Source organism: Salvelinus namaycush, chromosome 1 (genome assembly GCF_016432855.1).
Source record: "Salvelinus namaycush isolate Seneca chromosome 1, SaNama_1.0, whole genome shotgun sequence".
Lineage (NCBI taxonomy): Eukaryota > Metazoa > Chordata > Actinopteri > Salmoniformes > Salmonidae > Salvelinus > Salvelinus namaycush.
Genome location: NC_052307.1, coordinates 68709016 through 68718380, shown reverse-complemented (window position 1 = coordinate 68718380; position 9365 = coordinate 68709016).

Genomic DNA, 9365 nt, shown 5'->3' with positions numbered 1-9365 from the left:
CCTCTCATCTTCTCCCCTCTTATCCCCCCTCCCCTCCTCTCTCCTCTCATCTTCTCCCCTCTTATCCCCCTCCCCTCCTCTCTCCTCTCATCTTCTCTCCTCTTATCCCCCTCCCCTCCTCTCTCCTCTCATCTTCTCCCCTCTTATCCCCCCTCCCCTCCTCTCTCCTCTCATCTTCTCTCCTCTTATCCCCCCTCCCATCATCTTCTCCAAACATCTTTGGGAGATCCAGAGAGAGAGAGACCCAGAGACAGAGTGACTGGGTCAGAGCCTGCTTTAGATTCAGCCTCTTAGTGCTAGCTTGCTACGCTACAGCTCCCGGCCTCCCGCTGCCAAGGTCATTAAACTATAATGTGCACCATGCAGTCCCAGGAGCTGGCTAAGAGGACACAGTTGGGAAGCAGTTGTGTTGTGCATTTTACAGCCTTCTAGATATGAGGAAGCTGAGTTATGTCCCACTCTAACAGTACTTAGATATTGTTGTAAATATTATTCGACACACTGCTGAGCAGGCCAAATGAATGAATGATATAAAAAAGACTGTGCATCTTTCCTTCCTTACTTACTCTCTCTCCTTCCTCCTCGCCTTTCCCCAGTCCTGGCCAGTGCCACTGGCTGAGCCTATAAAAGCGAGCTTATAAAGCAGAGAGATAAAACTAACAGCAGTAGGTTTCTCTAGAGAGCAGCACCGCTCTCATCCTTCCCTCCCCCCGTTCCTCTGCACTCCTCCGAAACGACCTCTTTCACAATCCCACTCTTCCTCTCACTGTGGGCCATAGGCCAGGGCCCTGGTTTAAACTCATCTCTCTCTCTCTCTCTCTCTCTCTCTCTCTCCTCATCTCTCTCTGCCTCCATGTCTCCCTCTCTCTCTCTTTCTATCTCTCTGAAGGGACCACACCATTCCAGAGTATGGAAACAATGGGATCACATGTCCTCTCTATCCTTCTTCTGTTGTTCTTGTGCAGACTGTCCATCTGCAGCTCTTTATGGGTGTGGTCCATTTGTTTTCCTGACTCAACTGAGCATCAGTAGATGGTTGTACCTTCCCTACAGGCAAATAGCCCATAGTATGAGGGTTATGACGGGACGGGAAGAGGGTCATTTCATAAGTACTATCAACCACATGGATGAGATGTAAACCTTCTCCTCTGTCCCTTGGTCAGACCCCAAAACTGCTTGAAGTTGATGACAGTCACTCACCACCATATCCTCAAGAACATCTCCCAGAGTTCTCCAAGTTCAAATATCTCTCTGCCTCTGAGATGTCCTCTGCCAATGTTTCCATATCCTTTATATTCCATGTCATAGCTATATATCTAACCTTGGTGACACCTACAACTCAACACACAGTATGCAGTCAAAGTCCACGTGGGGATATGACATCATCTGATCTCCATAGCTTCTGATGTATGGCAGCGGAAAAAGTGAATCTGTGGCCAAACTGCTATCTTCTCCTGTGTGTTGTACTGCACAATACAGAGTGAAAGGCTGAACAAGTCATTATACTGTCTGTCTGTCTGTCTGTCTGTCTGTCTGTCTGTCTGTCTGTCTGTCTGTCTGTCTGTCTGTCTGTCTGTCTGTCTGTCTGTCTGTCTGTCTGTCTGTCTGTCTGTCTGTCTGTCTGTCTGTCTGTCTGTCTGTCTGTCTGTCTGTCTGTCTGTCTGTCTGTCAGTGTCTTGTTCACCCCTATCCTCTTTCTGCCTGTCTCTCTCAGGTTGGCATGGCTCTGCTGCTGGACTGGCAGGGGCATTGTTTTCATGTCTGTATGTTTGTCTGCCTGTCTGTCAGTCTGTCCACACACACATAGGCTAATCACATAAGCATACAAATACATACCACTTTCTCAGAGGTCAAGGACAGTCACTGAGACACCGTGCAGTTCAGCATGTCACCACTGTATGTCCTCTGTTATATTAGCTGTAATAGATATCAAATGGGAAACACTGATTTGATGGAAGTGATGTGTTCAGCAGACAAATAGGGTTGTATTTCACAAGGTAGGATCATTCAGGCAGCCAGCGACCTTGGTAAATACTGGAGTTGTGTATGGCCAGAGGAAGGTATCAAGTTCTAGCATGACTGCTGCAAGCCTTCAGTGGACTGTGTGATGCTCTGGAGGACGTTGTCTGTTAAAATGTCTCATGTGTGTTTGTAGTCCCAGGCCGTAACATAACTCCATTCACCATGAGCTTGACTCATCATGTATCCTCATCTATGAGGGGTGGGCGGATGGGGGAGTTGGAGCCAGGTTATTTTAATACATTTAGATTGCTCTGCAGTGGGTTGTCTGAGTGTCTGATGAATGAACATATGCATGTGTGTGTGTTCGTCTGCTTGTGTGTGTGTGAGTGCACATGCATGCGTGTGTGTGTGTGTGTGTGTGTGTGTGTGTGTGTGTGTGTGTGTGTGTGTGTGTGTGTGTGTGTGTGTGTGTGTGTGTGTGTGTGCGTGCGTGCGTGCGTGCGTGCGTGCGTGCGTGCGTGCGTGCGTGCGTGCGTGCGTGCGTGTGTGTGTGTGTGTGTGTGAGACCCGGTCGAGTAGTACCCTGTTGGAAATGACTCCTAAATCTCTAGGTGTGTGTGTATATGCTGCATTTGCTGCATGTGTATGTGTGTTAATATGTATAATATGTCTGTGTTGGAGCATGAACAGTTGGTCACATTACCCTGCTCTGCACTGTTGAACTAAACTACCGAGACTCCGTGCGTGCGTGCGAGAGAGAGAGAGAGAGAGAGAGAGAGAGAGAGAGAGAGAGAGAGAGAGAGAGAGAGAGAGAGATTAAATTTGATCACTCTTTTGATGCTGAGAATGTACAGCATAGCAGGAAATGCAAGCTTGTAGTTTATTTGAGATTTCAAAATGCTTCTAAAGTTTGTCATTTCCACTTTGAAATTTTCTAAAGGTATCAACCCCTACAAAATTGTCCATTAATTATAATCCACATAATAATTCACATTTCCTGTTGCTGCAGGATTATTTTCCTTCCGTAGCAAACTGGCTCATATTAAGATCCTACATCTGTAAAAGAGAGGAATCTTTTTATGTGTGTGTGTGAATGCATGTGTGAATATCAATGTGTATGTGCATATGTGTGCATGTGTGTGTGTGTCATGTGTGTGTGACTGTGTAGAAAGGTGCCTCACGTCAGCTCTCCCACAGCTTCCCGTTGGCCTTCCCAGGATGAAAGACTGTGAAACCCCAGACTGGTGGGGCTCCACAGCCAATTAGGACTGTTTATTTAGCCAGCCACCACTGCACAGCAGCACAGCCCCACTGCCTGCCTGCCTGCCTGCCTGCCTGCCTGCCTGCCTGCCTGCCTGCCTGCCTGCCTGCCTGTCTGTCTGTCTGTCTGTCTGTCTGTCTGTCTGTCTGTCTGTCTGTCTGTCTGTCTGTCTGTCTGTCTGTCTGTCTGTCTGTCTGTCTGTGCCTGTCTGTCTGTGCCTGTCTGTCTGTCTGTCTGTCTGTCTGTCTGTCTGTCTGTCTGTCTGTCTGTCTGTCTGTCTGTCTGTCTGTCTGTCTGCCTGCCTGTCTGTCTGCCTGCATGGGGTTTGCCTCGATCTCCTCACTCTCCATCCTCTCTTCCTTCTACTCCCTTTACTCCCCCACCCATCCCTTCTCCTAATGCCTCTCCTCTTCTCCTGCCTCTCCACTCCTCCTGCCACTCCTCTCCTCACTTTCTCTCTTTTCTTCTCTTTCCCCTGCTCTAATCTGATCCTTTCTTCCTCCTTTCAACCCTCTACTCTCTTTATCCTTCTTCTCTCCTTCTTCCTTCTCATTGCCCTGTCCTCCTTCTTCTTCTCTCCTGTCTTTCCTCTCCTGTCTTTCCTCTCCTGTCTTTCCTCTCCTGTCTTTCCTCTCCTGTCTTTCCTCTCCTCTCTTTCCTCTCCTGTCTTTCCTCTCCTCTCTTTCCTCTCCTGTCTTTCTCTCCTCTCTTTCCTCTCCTCTCTTTTCTCTCCTCTCTTTCCTCTCCTCTCTTTCCCTCCTGTCTTTCCTGTCCTGTCTTTCCTGTATCTCAGCCACTAATGAAGTGTTAACAAGGAGTTAGGTTTGGATGTTCTTGTTTTAATGGTTGTTTGTTTGTCTGTTGTTCTTTTTGTTTACACTGGTGGCCATGGTTACTTCTGAACCCTCCGTCACCTTCTCTGAGAATATGAGGTCATAGACAGATCTACCTCCTTCTCTATCTATCGTACACACATTTATTCTACACATTGCACTATCAAGATGTCTCACAGACACAGAAACACTCAGAGATGTACTGTACCCTGATACACACATTCATGTGCACACACTCCCGCACACATGCAAAAACACAAAACATGTACTCTGTCTCTCTCCTCTATCTTTCCTTCTCTTTTTCTCTCTCTCTCTCTTTCTGTCTGTTTCTCTCAGTCTATGGTAACATAATAGGTCAGTTGTGGCCAGGCCTGTCATAAACTGTTACGTTTCCACTCAGACCAGACTCTGCTCTGGTCTACTCTCTTATTGTTCCGCGCTAACTCGTGACAGTAATGCGGTTTATGCTTTTACTGATCTCGGACCAGCGTAAATTATTTTTACTACACAACACTGACATGGTGAGTTATGTCTGTACCTGGATTCTCACGCATACTGGCCCAAACCCAGCTCTTTGTTCTATTTACACATCAACAGGCATACACATGTACATACACACGAGCGCACGGACACACACATCAACGCGCACATGCACGCACACAAACACACACGTATGTGCACACACACACACACACACACACACACACACACACACACACACACACACACACACACACACACACACACACACACACACACACACACACACACACACACACACACACACACACACATGACAAGTCACAATACCTGTCATAATAAGGCATCCTTTCCTCTTCCTTTATTCCTACTGTTTCTCACTAGGAGGTATGTGTGTCCTTATCCTTGGAGACCCACACCCCACTCACTCATGGAAGGGCAGTGTGAGGGTCAGCTCAGAGTCCCAGCCATCGATCACCAGACCCCCCTGTCCACACCCCTAACATCCCCTCTCACCCCCACCCACCCCTAATCCCATCCAGGTTTCATGTTTTGGTTGAAAGATTTTTGGGGGAGAAAGGAAAATAAGTGTCACATAGCGTTCTCTCTCCCATTCATCACAACGGTCAGTTCTGTACTCCACTACCGGCTCCACTAGTGAGGACACATTCAGACTGATGGATCTGCTCAACCACTGATGACTGAGGGGACAAGGGTGGGGGAGGGAAGGGGCAAATTGGGGAGGGAGGAGACAGTGGGGAGGGGGGGCAGTGGGAGGGAGGGAGCAAATTGGGGAGGGAGGAGACAGTGGGGAGGGAAGGGGCAGTGGGAGGGAGGGGCTGTGGGGAGGGAGGGGGCAAACTGGGGAGGGAAGGGGCAGTGGGGAGGGAGGAGGCAAATTGGGGAGGGAGGAGCAGTGGGAGGGAGGGGGCAAAGGTGGAAGGGAAGGGGCAAAGGTGGGCCAATGTAATGTCCCACACAGTTACAGTATCTCTCTCTCCCACCACCTAGGAGACATCCATACTCTCATATAGCCCCATTGTAAACCTTCTAACTCTACACTGTAAACCTTGTAACTATACATAGTAAACCTTCTAACTCTACACTGTAAACCTTCTAACTCTACACTGTAAACCTTCTAACTCTACACTGTAAACCTTCTAACTATACATGGTAAACCTTCTCTCTACACTGTAAACCTTCTAACTCTACACTGTAAACCTTCTAACTCTACATGGTAAACCTTCTAACTCTACACTGTAAACCTTCTAACTCTACACTGTAAACCTTCTAAATCTACACTGTAAACCTTCTAACTCTACACTGTAAACCTTCTAACTCTACATGGTAAACCTTCTAACTCTACTCTGTAAACCTTCTAACTCTACATTGTAAACCTTCGAACTCTACTCTGTAAACCTTATAACTCTACTCTGTAAACCTTCTAACTTTACACTGTAAACGTTATAACTCTACACTGTAAACCTTCTAACTCTACTCTGTAAACCTTCTAACTCTACTCTGTAAGCCTTCTACCTCTACTCTCTAAACCTTCTAACTCTACTCCGTAAACCTTATAACTCTACGTTGTAAACCTTCTAACTCTACACTGTCAACTTTATAACTCTACACTGTAAACCTTATAACTCTACACTGTAAACCTTATAACTCTACACTGTAAATCTTATAACTCTACACTGTAAACCTTATAACTCTACACTGTAAACCTTATAACTCTACACTGTAAATGTTCTAACTCTACACTGTAAACTTTATAACTCTACACTGTAAACCTTATAACTCTACACTGTAAACCTTATAACTCTACACTGTAAATCTTATAACTCTACACTGTAAACCTTATAACTCTACACTGTAAATGTTCTAACTCTACACTGTAAACCTTATATCTCTACACTGTAAACCTTATAACTCTACACTGTAAATGTTCTAACTCTACACTGTAAACTTTATAACTCTACACTGTAAACGTTCTAACTCTACACTGTAAACCTTCTAACTCTACACTGTAAACCTTCCAACTCTACATGGTAAACCTTCTAACTCTACACTGTAAACCTTCTAACTCTACACTGTAAACCTTCTAACTCTACACTGTAAACCTTCTAACTCTACACTGTAAACCTTCTAACTCTACATGGTAAACCTTCTAACTCTACTCTGTAAACCTTCTAACTCTACATTGTAAACCTTCGAACTCTACTCTGTAAACCTTATAACTCTACTCTGTAAACCTTCTAACTTTACACTGTAAACGTTATAACTCTACACTGTAAACCTTCTAACTCTACTCTGTAAACCTTCTAACTCTACTCTGTAAGCCTTCTACCTCTACTCTCTAAACCTTCTAACTCTACTCCGTAAACCTTATAACTCTACGTTGTAAACCTTCTAACTCTACACTGTCAACTTTATAACTCTACACTGTAAACCTTATAACTCTACACTGTAAACCTTATAACTCTACACTGTAAATCTTATAACTCTACACTGTAAACCTTATAACTCTACACTGTAAACCTTATAACTCTACACTGTAAATGTTCTAACTCTACACTGTAAACTTTATAACTCTACACTGTAAACCTTATAACTCTACACTGTAAACCTTATAACTCTACACTGTAAATCTTATAACTCTACACTGTAAACCTTATAACTCTACACTGTAAATGTTCTAACTCTACACTGTAAACCTTATATCTCTACACTGTAAACCTTATAACTCTACACTGTAAATGTTCTAACTCTACACTGTAAACTTTATAACTCTACACTGTAAACGTTCTAACTCTACACTGTAAACTTTATAACTCTACACTACAAGGAATCATTTAATGCATCTGTCTAATGAATGAACCAACCCTCCTCCACCCAGTCACAACACACACACACACACACACACACACACACACACACACACACACACACACACACACACACACACACACACACACACACACACACACACACACACACACAAAACATACACACACAGAGGCTGTTTGTTGACACTGCCTCTGAGGTGCATGCTCTGGCATTAATCACAGGTATGAGAGAGGGGTCGCCTTGCTGGCGAACAGAGAAAACCCCCTCACAACGGGAAACTCTGTCCTGGGTTACATCCCAGACCTTTCCACTGCACTGGCTGTGGAACACACACACACTGGCGCCCGTGAGCCAGCACTTCCAGAGTAGAGGAAAATAAAAAGGATATTTGTACACCTCTATGTCAGCTAGGCCAGGGCCAGACTACACTCAAAAGGGTTCTTTGGCTGTCCCCACAGGAGTACCTTTTTTGGTTCCAGGTAGAACACTTTTTAGTTCCAGGTAGAACCCGTTTGGTTTTCATGTAGAAAGGAAAGGGTTTTACCTGGAACCAAAAAGGTTTCTTCAAAGGGTTATCCTATGTGGACAGCCAAAGAACCTTTTTAGAATCTAGATCGCACCTTTTTTTCTAAGAGTGTAGGAGGTAAACTATGTATAGTTAGAGTCATGCCCAGACATACACACAGTGATTAGTTCAATGACTTTCATCAACAGGTAGATCCCACTAAGGTTGGCATCCTCTCACTAGGCAACAGGTTAACCTAGTCAGAGTCCGTCCTTGCCTCATATTTTTCAGTAATAGTGTTCCTGCCTCATAGCGCTCAACATATTCATACAGCAACTCCCACAGCAATAAAATACCGTTTTCTGACTCAGTCAAAAAGCCTGCCTGTGGTTTTGGCTTGTCGTACCCAGAGCTTGTGATTGAGGTAACAGCCTGGGGGAAAATTTTCATTTAGCTGGTTTTCCTCATCTGTGTCGCCTTACCTCCTCAATCACACTCCTATGCTGTGACACCACTATGAGACAAACTGGCTCTTCAGAACAGGAAGTGGGATGATGTCATTTCCCACATAGGAATTAACGATGACAATATAAGGATCAATACAGATCTGAATGAATGGAAGCTTCAATGAAAATGACTGAAACTCCAACCCACAGTCTATGTGTGTTTGCATGTGTGTGTGTGTGTGTTTGTGTGTTTTTGTGAGCAAGTGTGTGTGTCGCAAAGGAAGTGAGTCTGCCCTGCTCTTTGATTCTGCCTCTGGGTTACATGTGGACTTCCTTCCTCTGTCAGCCCTACAGACCTGCTCTGGGGAACGTAATTAGCCATCAGCCCTGTGGCTATTGTGTGTTGTTTATAGAGACATCCGATAATTATCTTTGGTGTGCGTCTGTCTGTCTTTCTGTCTCTCTGTGAGTTTAGTTCACACTATGTCTCTTTCACCCCTATTCTCTTTCTGCCTGTCTCTCTCAGGTTGGCATGGCTCTGCTGCTGGACTGGCAGGGGCATTGTTTTCATTTCCCTTCACTAACTACAGCCTGAGGGGAGAGGAGGGGAGAGGTTGAGAGAAAGAGAGGGGGGGTGGGCAAAGAGAGACAGAGAGAGGGAGGGAGAGAGAGAGAAAGACAGAGAGGGGGGCACAAAGAGAGACAGAGAGATGGAGACAGAGAGAGAGAAAGACAGAGAGAGGGGGGGACAAAGAGAGACAGAGAGATGGAGACAGAGAGAGAGAAAGACAGAGAGAGGGGGGGACAAAGAGAGACAGAGAGATGGAGAGAGAGAGAAAGAGAGGGAGAGAGAGAGAGCGAGAGAGAGAGAGAGAGAGAGAGAGAGAGAGAGAGAGAGAGAGAGAGAGAGAGAGAGAGAGAGAGAGGGGAGGGGGTGTGGAACCATCTTGGGAGGATCTGTTGCTACTAGACAGCATGTTTATCACAACAGCTGCTGTCCACAGGGGAAACTTGGCAGGCTACATCAA